This window comes from Hemitrygon akajei, chromosome 3 (assembly GCF_048418815.1).
Source record: "Hemitrygon akajei chromosome 3, sHemAka1.3, whole genome shotgun sequence".
In the NCBI taxonomy this organism is placed as follows: Eukaryota; Metazoa; Chordata; class Chondrichthyes; order Myliobatiformes; family Dasyatidae; genus Hemitrygon; species Hemitrygon akajei.
In genome coordinates, this window is record NC_133126.1 from 91,344,410 (window position 1) to 91,364,408 (window position 19,999).

At 46.4% G+C, this 19,999-nt stretch overlaps 1 long non-coding RNA gene across 1 annotated transcript in view; it reads right to left on the reverse strand.

Annotated features, from left to right (window-relative positions):
• The window catches only part of LOC140723470 (uncharacterized), a 37,772-nt gene extending 18,459 nt beyond the window's left edge, over positions 1-19,313 (reverse strand). Inside the window, exon 1 of the long non-coding RNA XR_012097908.1 lies at positions 18,823-19,313. This is a non-coding gene — a long non-coding RNA (uncharacterized lncRNA). The remainder of the gene's footprint in view (positions 1-18,822) is intronic.
• Positions 19,314-19,999: the final 686 nt, after the last annotated feature.

The following is a 19,999-nucleotide window of genomic DNA, read 5'->3' on the forward strand; positions in this document are numbered from 1 at the left end:
AGCTCTGGGAAAGCATCTGTCCATCACAAGGGAGGCAGAGGGGAGCACGCAGTCTATGCATAGCACAGGGGAGCATGAATGGGTGGGGCTGGGCCAACACCTGTCACTCCTGAGCTGGTGTCAAAGCCTTCTGACAAAATGCCTCATCACTACATCTCATCAAAAAGCTCGCATGGTGGGCAGCGAGATGGACCCTCCTCAATGGATCTTCCTTCATGATCGGAGTCTGGCTCCCGACACTCGGGAAGCTCCACACCACACGGAGGATAGAGCAGCTCATGCAGTAGCCTCCTGATCCGCAACCGTTCGCAAACTCCTCCACCAAAACACTGTAACTGCGTAAACTACACCAACACCACAATGCTCCTTCAAACCCGTGACCTCTGTCAGCCAAAGGCAGGAGAACACCACCATCAGGAAGTTGTCCCCAAGCAGCACCCCATCCCGGCCTGGAAATACACCACTGCTCCTGGGTCAGACTTCTGAAACTCTCTGAGTGGGTACACTCACACTTCAAGGGTTACAGTGGTTCTAAAAGGCAGCTCACCTCCACTTGTGGAGGGCAATTAAATGGTGGCTTAACCTGTGAAGCCCACATGACTATAAAAACACTTCCTCTATGACTCGTATGTTAGTGGTGGGCTTTCCAATATTCCCACTGGGACACAGTCCAAAGTATTCTCCAGATTCATTATCCCACTTCTGAATTTCTCTTTGTTCCTTGATATACAAAGCACAGAATCCTGTTCATCTGTTTTTAACATATTTTCTTCAGCTCTCTTATTTCTAAAGTCTGTAGCCTCCGACCTCCATGCTCATTTCAACTTGCCACTGTTTTCTACCAGGAGCACCCATCCACTTGCAGGAGTGGGTGCCAAGGCATGGTGGCACAGGTGGCATTGGGTGCTGTCCATGTGGAGCTTGCTCATTCTCCTGGGGAAACCCATGAAGGTCTCCTCTCTCGTCACAAAGACATGTAGGCCTGTAGTTTAATTATCTACTGTCGATTGCCTCTGGTGAGTGGTGGAACAAGGAGAGTCAATGAGAGTGTGGGCAGAAAAGCTTGCAGGAACAATTATTGACTGAATGGAATTACTCCAAGAGCTGGCATGGACTTGATAGGCTGAATGCCCTGATGTTGCAGGGAGGTACGTTGGGAAAGAGTTAATGATCCTACCATCAAGGTGAGGCCATCTTTATCAGTTGTTAATCAGTCCTATTTGTGTTTCTTGCAGTGGCACCCCCATGTAACCAAAGCCAGGGGTCACCAGTCTCAAGGAGAAAGGAAAGGTTAAGAATTATTTCAATTCTCTACAAATGTCATAACTTTCCCTCGCCTTTCTGCCCTCTCACTATCAACACTCCCTCTATTTACCCTCTCTGAAAGAGTCAAAGATGACTCCAAAGGGAATCCCCTGCATGGTAGGTCATGACTATGTGACTGCACTCTCACCCCTGACTCAGCTGTCTGTGGGTTAAAGAGTTATTCCAGGGAGTTGACCACAAAACCTCAGCAGGTTTTAAAGGAGGGGGTGCTGGCCTGCCACCCTCCAAATCAGATGATAAACTTGAACTCTATCTGCCCTCACAGATGGATGCAAAGGATCGCATTTCTTTACCTCAAAGATTAGAGGACTTCGTCTGGAGTCTCAGCATATATTGACATAGTGAAAACATCATACTGTGGCCTCAGTGTAACTTGATGCTGTGTTTCCAGTAGTGGTTCCCCTTCACAAATCGAGAATTGCCTGTTAAGTACTTGAGGATATGAAAGCCATTATACATGCTCAAGTTATTTCTCAATATTTCCTGGAAAAAGAGGAGAAAAGCCACAAAGCGGCCAGAAGATGTCTGAAAGGTTTGGAAGTCATGCAGTAACTGTGGAGAGAATTGTGATCTAACCAATCTAGAACATAGAACGCAAAAAACCTACAGCACAATACAGGCCCTTCGGCCCAAAAAGCTGTGCCAAACATGTCCTTACCTTAGAAATTACCTAGGGTTACCCACAGTCCTCTATTTTTCTAAGCTCCATGTACCTATCCAGGAATCTCTTAAAAGACCCTATCGTTTCCCATTCCACGCACTCACTACTCTCTGCATAAAATCTCTTTGGTTTCACAAAACCACACAGGCTGTTCTTACTTACGTTTGCCTGATGATTCGCAGGGTGAAATGGTTCTCTGATGTGTCACTCTGGTGAAAAAGAAAGATGGCCAAAGCTAACAGGATGATCATGATGAGCCTGCACTCAGAGAAGAAGGAAAGGTAGAAGTGGAAATGGAACTGTGGAGTGTGAGGAGGGGTGATGTTCAGAGAAGGTTGGTGGAGGGTTGTAATCCACTTTAATTCTTGTGGGTTCAAATGAAGCTCCATCGTTGTTCATTCAGGGATGTTGTCCAGATCTATTGAATTTGCCCATCTCACTCTCCCAAAGTAGAGTGATACAAGGGCTGAGTCTCAGTTATTGCAAATGGGGCAACATGACAGTCATGGAACGCACCAGCCATAGGACAGTCTGGGCATAGGCTGGCCTGAACATTGGGTAGTCTGGACTTTGGGTAGTCTAGACATTGGGAGGTCTGGATATTAGTTGGTCTTGGCAGTGGGTAGTCTGGAAAGTAGTTGGTCTTGTGACAAGGTTGAAATCTGTTCAATTTAGTTATAAATAATTGTTCAAATAATTTTAAAGAGTCAAAATTATTTAATGTGAGTATCATTTCATATTGAGAAAAAAGGCATATTACTTTAAAACATGCAAATATGTTTAGTTAAAAACTCTGAGAATCTGTGTGCAAGATATTCTTTTATAGTATTGAGTACTGAATCTGCCATTGACTTGTAAAGTCTTGCATTCAATTTTCAGCATTCAATTGGTTGCTCATGCCTGCCGGAATGCCTCAGTGGGGAAGTACTCACTGTATTCCTCATTCACCTTAAACTTACTGCGGAATAAACAGTGCATTTCATTTGCCATCTCCCTTTTTCAGGGCTACTTCAACGGCAGTGGGTGTCTGGACAGTGGGTGGTTTGGACAGTGGGTGGTCTGGACAGTGATTGTCTGGACAGTGGGTGGTCTGGACAGTGGGTGTCTGGACAGTGAGTGTCTGGACAGTGGGTGGTTTGGACAGTGGGTGGTCTGGACAGTGATTGTCTGGACAGTGGGTGGTCTGGACAGTGGGTGTCTGGACAGTGAGTGTCTGGACAGTGGGTGGTCTTGACATTGGCAGGTCTAGACAGTGGGTAGTCTGGACAGTGAGTGTCTGGACAGTGAATGTCTGGACAGTGGGTGGTCTAGACAGTGGGTGGTCTGGACAGTGGATGTCTGGACAGTGAGTGTCTGGACAGTGGGTGGTCTTGACATTGGCAGGTCTAGACAGTGGGTGGTCTGGACAGTGCACAATTTGGGCACTGAAAGGTCTGGGCATTGAGTGGTCTTGGCAGTGCAATCTGGAAACTGGATAATTAGGCAGCCATGTCATTGTATTGTCCGATTATCAGTCAATCTTGGGCTTTATGATTACTGGGTTCATTTAGGAAGCCTGGTATTATAGAAACACTGAAACATGGAAAACCTACAGCACAATACAGGCCCTTCGGCCCACAAAGCTGTGCCAAACATGTCCTTACGTTAGAAATTACCTAGGGGTACCCATAGCCCTCTATTTTTCTGAGCTCCATATACTAGTCCAGGAGTCTCTTAAAAGACCCTATCGTATCCCCCACCACTGCCATCACTGGCAGCCCATTCCTGCTCTCACCACTCTCTGCGTAAAAAACTTACCCCTGACATCTCCTCTGTACCTACTCCCCAGCATCTTAAAACTGTGCCCCCTCGTGCTAGACATTGCAGCCCTGGGAAAAGCCACTGACTATCTACACAATTAAAGCCTCTCATTATCTTGTACACCTCTATCAGATCACCACTCAACCTCTTCGCTCCAAGGAGAAAAGACCAAGTTCACTCAACCTATTCTCATAAGACATGCTCCCCAATCCAGGCGACATCCTTGTAAATCTCCTCTGCACCCTTTCTATGGCTTCCACATCCTTCCTGTAGTGAAGTGACCAGAACTGAGCACAGTACTCCAAGTGGGGTCTGACCAGGGTCCTATATAGCTGCAACATTACCTCTTGCCTCTTAAACTCAATCCCATGATTGATGAAGGCCAATACACTGTATGCTTTCTTAACCACAGAGTCAACCTGCGTAGCAGCTTTGAGTGTCCTATGGACTCGGACCCCAAGATCCCTCTGATCCTCCACACTGCCAAGAGTCTTACCATTAATGCTAAATTCCATCATCATATTTGACCTACCAAAATAAACCACCTCACACTTATCTGGGTCTTCATCTGCCACTTCTCAGCCCAGTTTTGCATCCTATCAATGTCCCGCTGTAACCTCTGACAGCCCTCCACACTATCCACAACACACCCAACCTTTGCGTCATCAGCAAATTTACTAACCCATCCCTCCACTTCCTCATCCAGGTCACTTATAAAAATCACAAAGAGTAGGGGTCCCAGAACAGATCCCTGAGGCACACCACTGGTCACCGGCATCCATGCAGAATATGACCCGTCTACAACCACTCTTTGCCTTCTGTGGGCAAGCCAGTTCTGGATTCACAAAGCAATGTCCCCTTGGAACCTATTCCTCCTTACTTTCTCAATAAGCCTTGCATGGGGTACGTTGCCAAAAGCCTTTATGAAATCCATATACACTACATCTACTGCTCTACCTTCATCAGTGAGTTTAGTATCCCATGCAAGGCACAACCTGCCTTTGACAAAGCCATGCTGACTATTCCTAATCATATTATGCCTCTCCAAATGTTCATAAATCCTCCCTCTCAGGACCTTCTCCATCAGCTTACCAACCACTGAAGTTATTTAGTGTGGAAATTGGTATAATAAGAATTAGGCTGTCTGGCCATCGAGAGGTTTGGGCACCAGATGCTGTCACCATTCAACATTAAGCACTGGGTCATTCAACAGTTTGTTCATTTGGTAGTCTGGTTATTTGTGACTGACTGGTTATTGGTCACACTGGTTATCGGTCTCACTGGTTATTAGTGACAGACTGGTTATTGGTCTGAATACTGACTCAGTAGATAGTTAACAGACAGATAGATAGCTGGATAATCTGGTAACTGGGCAATTTAATCATTGGACTAACTTGGCATTGTCCAGTCTAATTGGAAGGTGTGCAAACAGGTTCAGTTTCAGGATGAATGGCCAATGGGAAAACTGTCCGACACAGGGACAGAAGTTATGCCATCCTGAATGAGAAATGGCAGATGGATTTTGGAAAAGCAGGTCTTGAGAAAATTGGTTGTGTCGAATGGTAGAGCAAATGCACTGAGAGGTCACATGTAAATCAGATATGAGGAGACAGATTGTGGCTATATCAGTCTTGAATGTAGATACCAAAATCTATTCCCAGCACAGGGAAGTCTAGAACTTTATTTGAGGTGAAAGGGAAGAAGTTCAAAAGAGCTCTGAGGGGCCCGTTTTTCACAGAAAAGGCAGCGAATATTTGGAAAGACTTTCCAGAGGAGGTGGCAGAGACTGATATTATTATAATGTTTAAAAGACATTTTGACAAATAATTGGACAGGAAAGGAGTAGCATGCTATGGGCCCGTTGTGGACAAATGGGGTTGGGGAGACAGGCATCAGGAGACAGGAGACAGGAGCTTTGAGGGCCTTTTTCTCTGCTGTGTGGCTCTATTGGGAGCAGATCAGTCTTGGGAAGACTGGTCTTGAGCTGATTAGTTGGGCAGAGTTTTTTCGTTACAATAGTCTTGCGCAGAGTATAATCTGGCTAATTAGCAGTCAGCAAAAATCTTAAGGACATGAAAAGCAAAAGAAATGAAATAGCGATTATAATGAGTGCTGCAAAGAAAAATGCAGGAAATATGACAGATGTTGCTCTCTATATATCCAACAGGCTAGACATTCACTGACTGGATAATAAGAAAAAGCAGCCTCTACAAGTGTGAAGTGCACTGGTAGGGTAGACATCGAGTGGGTCCTTGCATTTGTGGCAGTGATGGATGGTTTGAAAACTTAAGGCAATGAAATTATGAGAGGTATAGATAAGGTGACTGTACACTACCTTGCTTCCAGGGCTAGGGAATCAAAAACCAGAGAAAATGGGCTGGGGTGAAAGCACAGAGATTTAGTAGGAAACTGAGGGGCAACTTCTTCACCCAGGGAGTGGAATACACTATCAGAGGAAGCAATAGTTAAGGACATTTGAATGGGTACACTGATAAGAAAGGAGGGATATGGGTCAAAGGCAAAGGGGACTGTCTTAAATGGGAACATTGGTTGCCATGGACCAATTGGGACAAAGGGACTATTTTTACACTGCGTGACTCTATGGCCCTGCTTTAAATCGTGAATCACTGAAATGTGCGGAACTTTAGATAAATAACAGAGAGAGATTTCAGGATAACATGAAGTGAGAGAAAGGAACTGAAGACTTTCTAACTGCCAGCCCAGCAAACTCTCAGACAGCCCAGTCAATGCAATGACCAATTCACAGGACTACCAACATGTCCAACTAACATGATCCAATCTCCAAACTGCCAATGACCTGACCATCACGGTTAAATGAAATATTGTGTGGGAGGGACACGTGAAACACAGAAATAATCTCTGTATTTCCATAACTTAACTAAACCTAGAGATTTGAAAACATTTTAAAAGCCTAATGGAACATTGGCCATTTTCCAAAGGGGTTAGACTATAATGTAGAGGAAGCTGCAAAGAGCCTTTGATCAAACTCCATCCGGAGTACAGTGTCCAACACGGATCTGTTGAGCTGTGTAGATTTTCTGAGACGGGTATAATGTAGCAAAATGTGAACCCACCCTCCTCCAAGACAAGCAAAATCCTTTGGAATATAAGAAATAACAAGCTGTCTTTCACATGGGATGTGAAACCAAAGCTCTATCTGAGTTAGCAGATAGAAACAGAAAGTTGCAAAGGGAAGTTGAAAGATTAAATATGTAAACTAAACTAAGGAAGACAGAGGTTACATGGCAAGTGAAAGACTTTCTCAGAAAAGGGGAGCAACTCGGAACTCTGGAGAAGGGAGAATCTGACTGATTTCTGTGGACTTGCTTTGAAATACTGTCTCTATTTCCATGCATTATTTAAAATGTAAAGCATTCAGAATATTGGACTTTATCCAGAGGAGTTTGACTATGAAGCAGGGGAAGTTATGCTCCAATTACAATGAGTGTGTGATCAGGCGCCGTGTGGGGTACTATGTACCATGTTCAATTTTGGCCACCACATCTCAGCAAAGATAATAATGGCCCTGGAAGCAGTGCCGTGCAGAATCGTCTGCACTGAGATGCAGAAGGATAGATTAGTAAGAAAGATATGCTTGGCAGAGCTGGCTTTAATTTCCTTCTGGATGGGAGACTAAAGCACTGAGGTCTTGTCAAGATCATTTTAACCTCTGGAGAATGAAGAGCAGGGAAACTCAAGCTTAGAATTGGACAAGCCATTTGATATAAAAGGGGGTGAGGAGAACAGAGAACAGGGGTGAAGGGGAAGGTCATTTGATGGAGGCTACGTCAGCTGAAGTCATTATAAGAACAAGGATTTCTCCCTCTCCCAATGTGTGTCCAGAGACATCTGGAACATCCAAGGTGGATGTTAGGTAGAACCTTATGGAGGTGCTATTCGCCTTATAGAGGAGTATAAAATCATGGGCCGTAGATAGAATCCCAGTGAAAATGAAACAAAAGCTTGACAGCTTAAGTTTAAGGTGAGAGGTGAAAGATTTGAAAGGGACCTAAGAGACGAACTCTTGATGCAGTAAGTGGTGGGTGTGTGGAATTAACTGTCAGAGAATATAGTTGAGGTAGCATTTAATAAGTATTTTATAAGTATATGGATAAGTACTGTTTAGAGGGATTTGGGGTAAATGCAGGCACTTGGCACTAGCTTAGACGGGCAACTTAGTAGGCACGGACTTAGCTGGGCCAAAGGGCCGGCTTCCATACTGGGTTACACTATGATTCCAATGGAAATGAAGCAAGGATTAAAATGAGACATGATGTCATCGAGTAGCGTGAGGGGGCTCAATGACCCATTCTTCTTCCGCAAGGTCTTACGTTACCGCACAGCAGGCCCCCACAGTGTACCAGCATGAAATTGCACCAGGCAGTCTGCCATCAGCTCAGCTCTGGCAAAGGGAAACCTCGTTCAACTGAAGCCTTTCTCTTGCTAAAGTTAATCGGCCCTCCTAGCCTCCCCCGGCCCTGATTCATGGTCTTGATCCAAGGTTTGAAAAGCAGCTTTCCTCCCATCCCACTACAGTAACTCCTAAACACAGGAGTTTAGAATTCTAAACCCATTGGACAGTTGCTTCTTTTTGATTCCTTTGGGTAGAAGATAAAGAAACCTGAAAACATGGGCCACCAGGTCCACGGACAGCTTTTATCCTGCTGCTGTAAGAAAATCAAACAGACCACTTGTACAATGTGATGGCCTTTTGACTCCACAATCTACTTCCTCGTGGCCTTGCACGTTTGTGTGCACTAACTCTGTAACACTTTATTCTGCACTCTTGTGTAAGTTTTTCCTTGCACTGTGGAGATGTGATGAAATTTTCTGTAAAACATTCTTCCACTCTACCTCAGCCCATGTGACAATAATAAACCAATCGAAACGTTTGTGAGGAGGGTGCCGGACTATCAGACCGGAGAATTTAGACTGCTTAAGACTGAGATGGGAAGAAAGTTCAAGGTTGTAAAACGCTGGAATTATCTACGCATAGGATTGCAGATGCTCACTCATTGGATCTTAATCACTCAGCCGCAACAAATAAATCTCACCAAACCCCCACCTGGAACATTGTCTTTTCACTAATCACCATCCGTTTACTTTTAAGGCTGCTCCATCTACCTTTCAAAATGTTCCTACAAGCCATTCCCTTATGTTTGTCTGGGCATATTGGTTAGAAATTGTAAAGCTGGGGAAGTGAGACCTGGGTAGAAATGGTGGGGGGGGGGGGGTGGGGGGGGATGAGGGAAGAAAAATCTTAACACAATTAGATGAAATGAAAAGGAAGATTTAGGGATTTTGAAATAATTAAAGGGAAGCCTGAAACTGCTATTACTTCCTGTTTCAAGTTAAACCAGAGGCATCTACTGAATGAACGATTTGCTAAAGAATGGAAAGTACCTGATTTTGATGTTCACTGACAAGTACCCAAAATAATACAAAACACTCCACAGAGGATCCAGTGATAAGAATTGGAATGCTCAAATGCAAAGGGTGAAATCAATAGATTTTTGGATACAGGTAATGGAAGGCTATGGGAATCGGGCGGAACGTAGAGGCATGGAATGACAGGCATCCAGGCATCAGACTGCCTTCTCCTGCTACTATTTCTGTTGCAACCCTGGTCACTATCTGACCTGCTCCAACCACTAAGTTCAGGAACAGTTATTACCCTCAACCATCACGCACTTGAACCAAAGTGGCTAGCTTCACTCAACTTCACTTGCCCCATCACTGAAATGTTCCCACAACCTAGGGATTCGCTTTCATTGATTCTTCATCTCATGTTCTCGATATTTATTGCTTAAATATTTTTTATTATTTCTTTCTTATTGTATATGCACACTTTATTGTTTTTAGCACAATGATTAAATGCCCAAGTTGGTGTCTATAATAATCACTCTGGTTATTATTCATTTCTGGAGTTATTGAATATGCCCAAAGAAACTGAATCTCAGGGTTGTATGTGGTGACATATATGTGTTTTGATAATGAATTTACTTCGGACTTTTGAGCAAACTGTACAGCACGGCCAGGTTAGTTTCAGAGTAAAGCTCCCTCTACGTCGTCCCTCCCAGATGTTCCCAGACCAAGTGCCTATGCTTCTAAAGCTTACAGAGATGATACGAGTATGTTCTACACCCACTGTAAGCAACAAGAGACCACCATCTTCTGTAGGATGGAACACCAAGAACCAATGTACAGAGAAGGTGCTCGATTTGGCACACCTATATCCTTCAGGTCATGTTTCAGCACAAACCCAGATGAGTGATGTTATTATAATCAACTCTCTTTGCCTAGTGAAACACAATGAGAGTTAATTATACATGTTTATTCTTGGTTTCCAGTGCCTTGGCTCAGTGGCAAAATTATAAACTACTGAGCACTGACTTGCCTGTTGGAACCCAGCAGGCCAAGTGGGAGCCATAACGCAGAGTCCAACAAAAGAAACCATCAAACTTCAGTCATCCTTTCCACTCACTAGATTTAAAAATCTTCTCTCTAGTAAATGAAAATTTAAAAACAACTGCAGATGCCATAAGTGTGAAATAAGAACAGAAAGCACTGGATACTCTCAGCAGATCAGGCAGCATCTTTGAAAAAGGACACAAAGTTAATACTTTAAAATGGATTTTGACCTGAAATTTTGCCTTAGAAAACAGGAGGAATGTTTAGGGCACACTCAGTCAGAAATACTACCCCCGTTCCCCTCTCTGCAGATGCTTCTGACCTGATGAGTGCTCCCAGCATCCTTCCCTCTTGTTACTTAAGAAATGGAGATGAGAGAAACTCTAGGTACACTGACTTACTCTCATCAACTCTAAACATTAATGTTGATTTTATTTAATTTCTCACTCGATGACAACAGTCTAGCTGTATAATTGCCTCAGTTAAACCCAATATGGACAAGCTGCTAATAAGTTTAGTGAACCACCGAAGAAGTGAGCTCTTACCATGGCAACACTTTAAATGATCATGGGACACCTCGACAATGCTCATTTTAGTACGACAACACTGCCAAACCAACTCTTTGTCGTGTTTAAGTTACCACAGTGTACAGGGTTTCTTTAAGAAAAATCCTATTACTCTGAGGATTTCATGAGGGCACAACCAATGTTTGCTGGTCTCGTTGTTCTGAGAGTTTTTTTGCTCTTTTTGTCATCCCTTCCCTGACCGGTCACGGCACAAACCAGATTCAGCTTCATTTATTTATCTCACATGCGTCAAAACAAACAGGGAAATGCATCGTTTGCATTAACAGCCAACTCAACCTAAGCATGTGCTGGGGGCAGCCTGCGTGTGTCACTACACACTCCAGTGCCCACTATGTTCAGCTGAACAACACAAGCAACAGGTGACCCTAGAGTTCTCGCCACTTCTTCTACAACAGCTTAGTAGGTCTAAGGTCTAATGTGGAGACCTTGCTTCAACAAGACATTGTGCATCAGCCACATGTGGCTGTCTATCCTGCTCTTTAGCAAAGAGAGGATCATTATCCTCACCATGTGCTGTATCGCTTGACATGGTCTTCCCATGCCCATGATTGCTCTTGGCAAATTTTCCTACAGAAGCGGTTTGCCTTTGCCACCTTCAGGACAGTGTCTTTACCAGACGGGTGACCCCAGCCATTAACAATACTCCTCAGAGATTGTCTGCCTGGCATCAGTGGTCACATAGCCAGAAACATGTAAAAATATGAAAGGGATAGATAAGGTAGAGGCAGAAAGTTGTTACCACTGATAGGTGAGTCTAGAACTAGGGGACATTGCCTCAAGATTAGGGGGAGAAGATTTAGGATGGAGATGAGGAGGAACTGCTTTTCCCAGAGAGTGGTGAATCTGTGGAATTCTCTGCCCAGTGAAGCAGTGGAGGCACCTCAGTAGAAATATTTAAGACAAGTTTGGATGGATTTTTGCACAGTAGGGGAATTATGGGTTATGGGGAAAAGGCAGGTAGGCCAGATCAGCCGTGACCTTATTGAATGGCAGAGCAGGCTTGCCGGGCCGGATGGCCGACTCCTGCTTCTGTTTCTTAAGTTCTAACCAGGACTTCTGATCTGCACCAGAAGCTCATACAACTATCCTCCACCTGCCCCCATGGCTTCATGTGACCCTGGCCGGTGGCGGGGTGTTAAGCAAGTGCTACAGCTTGTCAATGGGTGACCTGCAGGCTGGCGGGGGAAAGGAGCCTTACATCTCCTTTGGTAGAGTTGTATCTCCACCCCGCACCCAAAAGTGACATAAAGTGCTGAGCTTTGACAAGACTAGAACACAGTGGAGCAGGATAAACGAAAGGAGTAAATGGCAAGTCTTTAAGTGAGTTTTGTTCAAGGATCTGGAAAGAGAGAGAGAGAGAGAGAGAGATTTCAGTTAATTGGAATTTGGGAACTGGAATTTGGGAAAATGAGTTTGGGGTGAGGGAGTTCAGTTGGGTTGACAGAGCAGAGAAGTAGGAATGCTCCCTGTGGAAGGAAGGACAGAGTCCAGAGATCTGATGAAAGATTTTAAAGTAATGAAGCGTCCAATGAGCGGGTAGAGAGAAAGTGATCCTAGTGTGGAGGGGGGTCAAGAACAACGGAAATCAGAATGAGTCAGCTAACAAACATAGCAAAAGTGACAGGAAAAGTGACTTCTTTACGCAGTGAGTGTTGGGGTCCAGAGGCAGGAGCATTCAAATGCCAGTCTGAAAGGAAAGAAATTTGCAGGGCTTTGGGCAGATGGTGGGAGGATGGGATTAACAGGATAGCTTTTAAGGAGCAACACACATGATGCGACAAAAAATCAGCAGGCCAGGCAGCATCCATGGAGGGAAATAAATGGACAGTGCACATTTCAGGTCAAGATCCAGTTCAGGTGAAGGGTTTCAACCCAAAGCATCGACTGTCCATTTTTCAACAAGGATTCTGTTGATCCACAGGGAATTAGACATCGCCAAGGGTCAGACTAGTGACAGAGAGATAAGGAGATCACTGACGCCGTGATATAGAGTAATACAGCCTGGAACAGGCCCACTGGCCCAAACCCTCGTGTTTGGTGTTGGAAGTCCTGAAAGAGTAAAGCACCTAGTGCAATAAGTTCTTGAGGTTCAAAGTGCACGAATAGTACTGCAAAATACCAGGTCCGATTTGCAAAAGATCACAGAAACCAGGCTAGAGGAGGAGAGCACTAATTCATGCCCTAGGTGATCACATAGAAATGACCAAGGGGGAGATTTCAACATACAAATTACTGAAGAGGAGGTATTGGTGTACATAATTACATCAAGGTGGTACAAAAGCAAAACAAAAACAGAATGCAGAATATAGAACAAGTGCAGTACACGTAGAATGAAATAAATTGTAAGAGCCACGATGAGCAGATTGAGAGATCAAGAATCCAACTTTATCATACAAAGGTTTTCTAACAGTGGGATAGAAGCCTGCCCTTCAGTCTGCTGGTGCATATTCTCACAGGCCTTTATGCCTTCTGCCCAATAGCAGAGTGGAGAAGGGAAAACAGCTGGGTCTTTGTTCACCTTGGCTGCTTAGGCAGTGAGAAGGGCAGAGTCCATGGAGGGGGGCCTGCCTTCCGCAGTGTGCTGAGCTGTGTCGTCAACACTCTGCAGCTTTTTTTCCCCGCGGTCTTGGACAACACAGTTGCCACACCAAGATGTGGTGCATCTGGATAGGATGCTTTCTAGGTTTGAGTACAGGGGCCAGCTGCGCACTTAGTTTCTAACGTGCCAGAGGTACGAAGCTAAAGTTTCTTCAGTGTTAGGAAGCGGCTAACAGAAGTGTATTGGAAACACAGGCCACCTTGTGTCACAGCGCCACCAAAGGAAAGAGACAGGTACTGCGATTACTGGCATGGCACCAAACGAGAGCCGGGCACTGCGATTACTGGCATGGCACCAAACGAGAGCCGGGTACTGCGATTACTGGCATGGCACCAAACGAGAGCGGGGTACTGCGATTACTGGCATGGCACCAAACGAAAGCGGGGTACTGCGATTACTGGCATGGCACCAAACGAGAGCGGGGTACTGCGATTACTGGCATGGCACCAAACGAGAGCCGGGTACTGCGATTACTGGCATGGCACCAGATGTCTGGCTTTAGGTGGCAGATAGTGGGACTGATTACTCCCAGCCTCTCCACTGTGCTTTCAGTTCGGAGTCTGATGGTCTCCTCCAGGGTTCAGGAAAGCGGGGCATTCTCACGTCACTGTGAGAGTGGCGTAGACTCGGATTGATAGGCAGAAGCGGTGACCAAGACACGATTAAAACAAAAGAGGAAATGCGCAAAAACGCTGGGTACTTTTTAATATTTTGTAAATATTGCTGTCATGTAGGCAGCGGCTAAAGTTAGTAGCTCGCTCTCTCTCTCCCTGAACACTTTGGTGTAAGCGCTGTCACATACTGATAGATTACAGTGCGTCACAGGAAGAGGCCTTTCGGCCCGCCACGGAAATAATGGCAATACAAACCCCATCTGCCTGAATATGATTTTTATCCCTCCTCACATTGTCATTGTATCTGCTTCCACCTCCTCTGGCACCACATTGCAGACACTCACCACTCTCTCAAACTTAACTGGCACCTCCCTTTGAACTTTCCCCTCCCTCACCTTAAAGCCAAGTCCTCCAGCACTCTTCACTTTGTTCAATAAATATCGATTCCATCTTTTGGTTGTTCAACCTGTGGAGAAAATCTAAACGGACTCCCCAGTTTTTTTTTGGGGGGGGGCAGATTTTCACTATAACTGGACAGAAACCATGTTTATTCAGGGTGAGGATTTTTGCTTATAAAACAGCTTGCCATATGTTCTTTACCTCTGGCCTGGTCCAACCTGCCTGTCAGGGCCTTAATGATCCTGAAACCTGAGAACTGAGTGGAAGGAATATTTCAGAGGTGGAAAGATGTAGAATCACGATCCATTAATCTTCTGAAAAGCTGTCAGTTACCACAAACCAACTAGCTTCAAATCAGCCTGAAAGCCAGCTCCCCTGACGTTGATATTTTCTTCATGCCAGTCCTCTATAACAAACTTATTTATGCCTTAAGTCATTTATTTCAACTAATTTGCAACATTTCCTATGCATTACATTATATTACCACAGAAAGCATTCTCTCTGGGCGCCTCACGGCTCGGTATGGCAACTACTCTGAACGTAACCGCAAGGAGCCGCAGAGGGTTGTGGACACAGCTCAGCACTTCACAGGAACCAAACTCCCCTCCGTGGAGTCTGCCTACACTTCCCACTGCATCAGTAAAGCAGCCAGCTTAATTAAAAACACCACCCGCCCCAGACTTTCCTCTATTCTCCCCTCTCCCATCACGCAAACGCCTGGAAGCACATTGGAGCAGGCTGACGGACAGCTTCTATCCCACTGTTATCAGACGGACCTCTTGTCCGATCAGATGGACGCTTGGCCTCACCATCCACCTTGTTGAGATCCTGCACCATCATTCATCTGCTCCGCATTTCTTCCGTTGCATGTACACTTTATCCTGCACTGTTATTGTCTTGCTCAATGCACTGTGTAATGATTTGATCTTTTCACTCTGGTGACCAATACCAACACCAGTGATCCCTCAGTAGCAGCAGGCAGCCAGTCCCAGATCCGGCTGCTGGAACTCCTCATCTTCACCAGACGGACTGAGGTGGTTTACAAGAGCTCAGGGTGTGAGAGCTGCTCGCCACCTTCTCAAGGGAAGAGAGGGATGAACGACAACTGCTGGCCCAGCTCGCAAAAAAAGAGGAATAAATCAAAAGAGGCAACGAGTGAGCCGGCAGAGGAAACCGCCATGATGTCAACACCATGAGCGAGGAGTCAGTGAGCCTCAGGCCACACTGCCCTCGAGGTGAGGGCACAGCGAGGAAAGGGGCTCTCACGAGGGGATATGAGGCAGAGTGGACGAGCTGCAATAAGTGTCCTCGCTGACTGTTTTGGTGGCTTCTCTCTCAACCCATCTGTGAGGCACGAGTGCAGCTCCCTCCCTCCAAGCTGGTGCCAACGTACAGCTAGGGACTGACTCACTGACTACCGTTGCTATCACTGCCCCTCGTGATTCAGCCTGCAGCGGCATAGACCCTTCAGGATCAAGCACAGCCGCAGAAATCCGTCCCACCGAGGAACCAGCGCCCTGAGCTGAGCATGGAGAGCAAAGGCAACATTCGGAGTGACAAACCGGACAAGAGAGGGAGGGAGTATGCTGACTGCCTGACCAGATTTAACAATCTGCACTAACAAAGTGCACCCAGTCCCTGTTGGACAGGCGAGAGCTCTGTCCCATCTTCCTGCCCGATAGGGATGGACATCTAATGTCTGAGCTTAACATGACTGTCCATGCCTGCACTGTCATGAACTCCACTGCAGGCAGTCAGCAGCACGCTAGTTGAACTTGCCTCACGCCGTAAACCATGGCAGCAGAATTAGGCCATTTGGCCCATCAAGCCTGCTCCGCCATTCCATCATGGCCGATTTATTTTCCCTCTCAACCCATTCTCCTGCCTTCTCCCTGTAAACTCTGACACGCTTACTAATCAAGAACCTATCAACCTCTGCTTTAAATATACCCAATAACTTGGCCTCCACAGCCGTCTGTGGCATTGAATTCCACAGATTCACCATCCTCTGGCTAAAGAAATTCCTCCTCATCCCTGTTCCAAAGCGACATTCTTGTATTCTGAGTCTGTGCCCTCTGGTCCTAGACTAAGTAAAGATATTCTTCCCCAACAGGCATTGATGCTGATGGGGTCCCTCTTAATGGGAGGGCTGGGGGAGGAACAGACATCCCCTTGCAGATGGATCCTACACCCCAGAAGACATAGGAGCAGAATTAGGCCATTCAGCCCATCGAGTCTGCTCCGTCATTCAATCATGGCCGCTCAACCCCATACACCTGCCCTCTCGCCATATCCTTTGATGCCCTGACCGATCAGGAAATGATCAACTTCTGCCTTACTCGCGGACTCAGCCTCCACCGCAGTCTGTGACAGAGCATTCCACAGATTCACCACTCAGGCTAAAAAAAAAATTCCTCCTTACTTCTGTTTTAAAGGGCTGTTCCTCAATTTTGAGGCTGTGCCCTCTATTTCTGGATACCCCCACCACTGGATACATCCTCTCCACATCCACCCTATGTAGTCCTTTCAATGAGATCCCCACGTATTCTTCTGAATTCCAGTGAGTACAGACCCCAAGCTGCCAAAGGCTCCTCATATGTTAACCCCTTCATCCCCAGAATCATCCTCGTGAACCTCCTCTGGACTCTCACTCTCTGATAAAAGATTCTGGAAGTGATTTCTTCTCCACGATGTTGGGAGTGATTGTGTGTAGGTGTGGCTGTGAGTGTGAAAATGATGATATCATTGTAGGTGTGGGCTTATGAGTGTGAGTGGGTGTACAGCAGGGTGCATGCATGTGTAAGGACGTACGTGTAACGTGAGTGTGTGTGAATATGTCAGTGTGACGATGTGTATGTAGGTGTGCGGAAGCAGACTGTAGTTGTGAGTGTATAGGTGGGTAGGTGTGAGTGTCCTCTGTTTTCAAAGACCAGGGTTTCCATTGAAACTGGCCTCACCCGCATCTCCTCTGTTTCCTGGACAACTTCCCACTGCATTAACAGGGATAGAGTTTGTCTTGTCCTCACCAACCACCTCACGAGTCTCCACATCCAACGTATCATTCTCCACAACTTCCACCATCTTCAGCCAAGCACATTTTCCACAGGGATTGCTTCTGCCTTGACTCTCTTGTCCATTCGTCCCTCCCGGCACACATCCCTGCAAGCAACAGAAATGGTACAACTGCCCATTTGCCTCCTCCCTCAACTCCACTCAGGGCCCCAAGCTCTCCTTCCAGGTGAGGCAGTGCTTCACTTGTCTGTTGTATCTGGTGATCCCAAAGCAGCCTCCTCTACATCGATGAGACCTGTTGCAAATCGGGAGACCGCTTTGTTCAGCACCTCCGCTGCATCCACAAAAAGCAGGATTTCCCGGCAGGCAATTCCTGTCTCTATTCCCATCCCGACCTGTTGGTCCATGGTCTCCTCTCCTGCTCCTTCAGGGTGGAGAAGCGACACTTATGTTCCATCGAGGTAGCCTCTAACCTGATGGCATGAACATTGATTTCTCCTTCCGGTAATTATTTACCCCCCCCCCTTCTTCAGTTCCCCACTCTGGCCGCTGACCTCTCCTCCACACCTGCCTATCACCTCCCTGTGATGCCCCTCCTCCTTCACTTTCTCCCATGGTCCACTCTGCTCTCCTATTAGATTTATTCTACTCCAGCCTAACCTTCACCTTTCCCAACCACCTTCTAGCTGTCCTCCGTCCCGTCCCCCACCGTTTTATCCCAGCATCTTCCTCTGTGTGCGTGTGTGTGTGTGAGTTTGTGTGTGTGTAAGTGTGAGTGTGAGTGTGTGTGTGTGTGTGAGTCTGTGAGTGTGTGTGAGTGAGTGTGCAAGTGTGTGTGTGTGTGAGTGTGTGTGCAAGTGTGTGAGTGTGTGTGAGTGAGTGTGCAAGTGTGAGTGTGTGTGCAAGTGTGTGAGTGTGTGTGTGTGTATGTGCACGTGCACATAAATGTGGATGGGTCATTGAGGATATGTATGGACACATTGGTGTGTGTGTGAGAGAGAGAGAAAGGGAGAATGTCAGCCATTGTGGAATTGTGGAGCTTGTAGGCTCTTGATCCCTACACACACATATATACACACTCACACATATACAAATACACACACATACACACTCACTCACACACACACGGACTCAAACATGCACACACTCACACATATATAAATACACACACTCATACAAACACACTCACATTCTCACACACGCACACGCACACAGACACACTCCGTTGTGTGTGAGAGGGAGCCCAGGCTGTGCCTGAGGACCTGACCCGGGGCCGATCCATGGCAGACCTTGTAACCCCAGGGATGACAGTGAAGACACAGCTCCACTCCAGCTACCCAGGGCAGGAAAGCAAGCCGTGTGCCTGTGGGAGCGTGCAGCCCACCCCCTCACCTGTAGCCACTTGTCCATGAGGCTGCAGACCAGGCGACGCTCTGACCGTGGGTGACGTGATGTCAGCTCCTTGGTCCTGCTCTCAGCGGCTCTGGGAGAGCCAGGGGACTGGAGACTGGCGAGAGGCAAGAATTATTTCTGCTTTAATCCCTCCAGCCCCGTCACATGGTTTCACTTAGAACAAGGCCCGAGTTCAAGTGAGAGCTGAGCAGCCTGCCCGACTGCAGCTCTGTGGCTGACCTGCTTGAAAGAGACTTTTAAACCCATCAATCCAACAATCAACCCTTTCTTGTGCGAGGTCCTCCCTCGGAAGTTCAGGATTTGGACTTAATATCCCATGTCGGCTCCCTCCCGTTGGTTTTGCTGATGGGACAGAGGCACCCCACCCCAATCCCTATCTTTCTTGGTGCTTGTGGACCTCCTCGCCTCTCTCTAGCTGCCTTAAGCAACTGTGGACTTCACCTCATTCTCCCCATACCCAGAGGACAGGAGAGGTTTGGAGTGATGTGCATTGAATATGGGTAAATGGGAACTACCTTAGAGGGCACCATGGACAAGTTTATCTGGTGCTCTGTTGCTCTAAGACTTTAAAAGGGGCAGGCATGTTTTCACAATGGGATCAATGAATGGGAATCCCAGAGACACCCCCCCCCCCCCCAACCCCCAGAATGTTTAAGGCCAACCAAATCCCCCAGCAATGCAGCACCAGTCAAATAGGCACAGGCCGAGAATGGAGCCTGGGACTTTCCTGATGAGCAGGACTGCAAGAGGCACACTGACCATGGCCGATTTTCAACAGAAAAGGGCTTCTCTCCCATCCAGTTCTGAGACCATTTCAGTCAGATTTGTGTTTCTACCTCTTCCTTTTCTCTCCAGACTGCACCGAGAGGTGGAGAGCAAAGATGCTCGCAGGTTCAAACAGCTCGTGCTTACAGAACAGTGATGGAATGGGTTATACTACACTTCATACTGAGATGGCTCCAGCTCAGGTTTCTGGCTCTTCCCACCCATCAGGAATTAAAACACAATCTCCTACTAGGCTGCGAAGAACTGACTGGCTGATGGATGCGTTTTGTAAATGTAGAAGTAAGACATTTGACCAACAGGAATCATCTTAGGTTCTGGGGTTTTATGCCATGGACCAGTTCTGTAAAGCTAGGGATCTGTGGAGCTCACT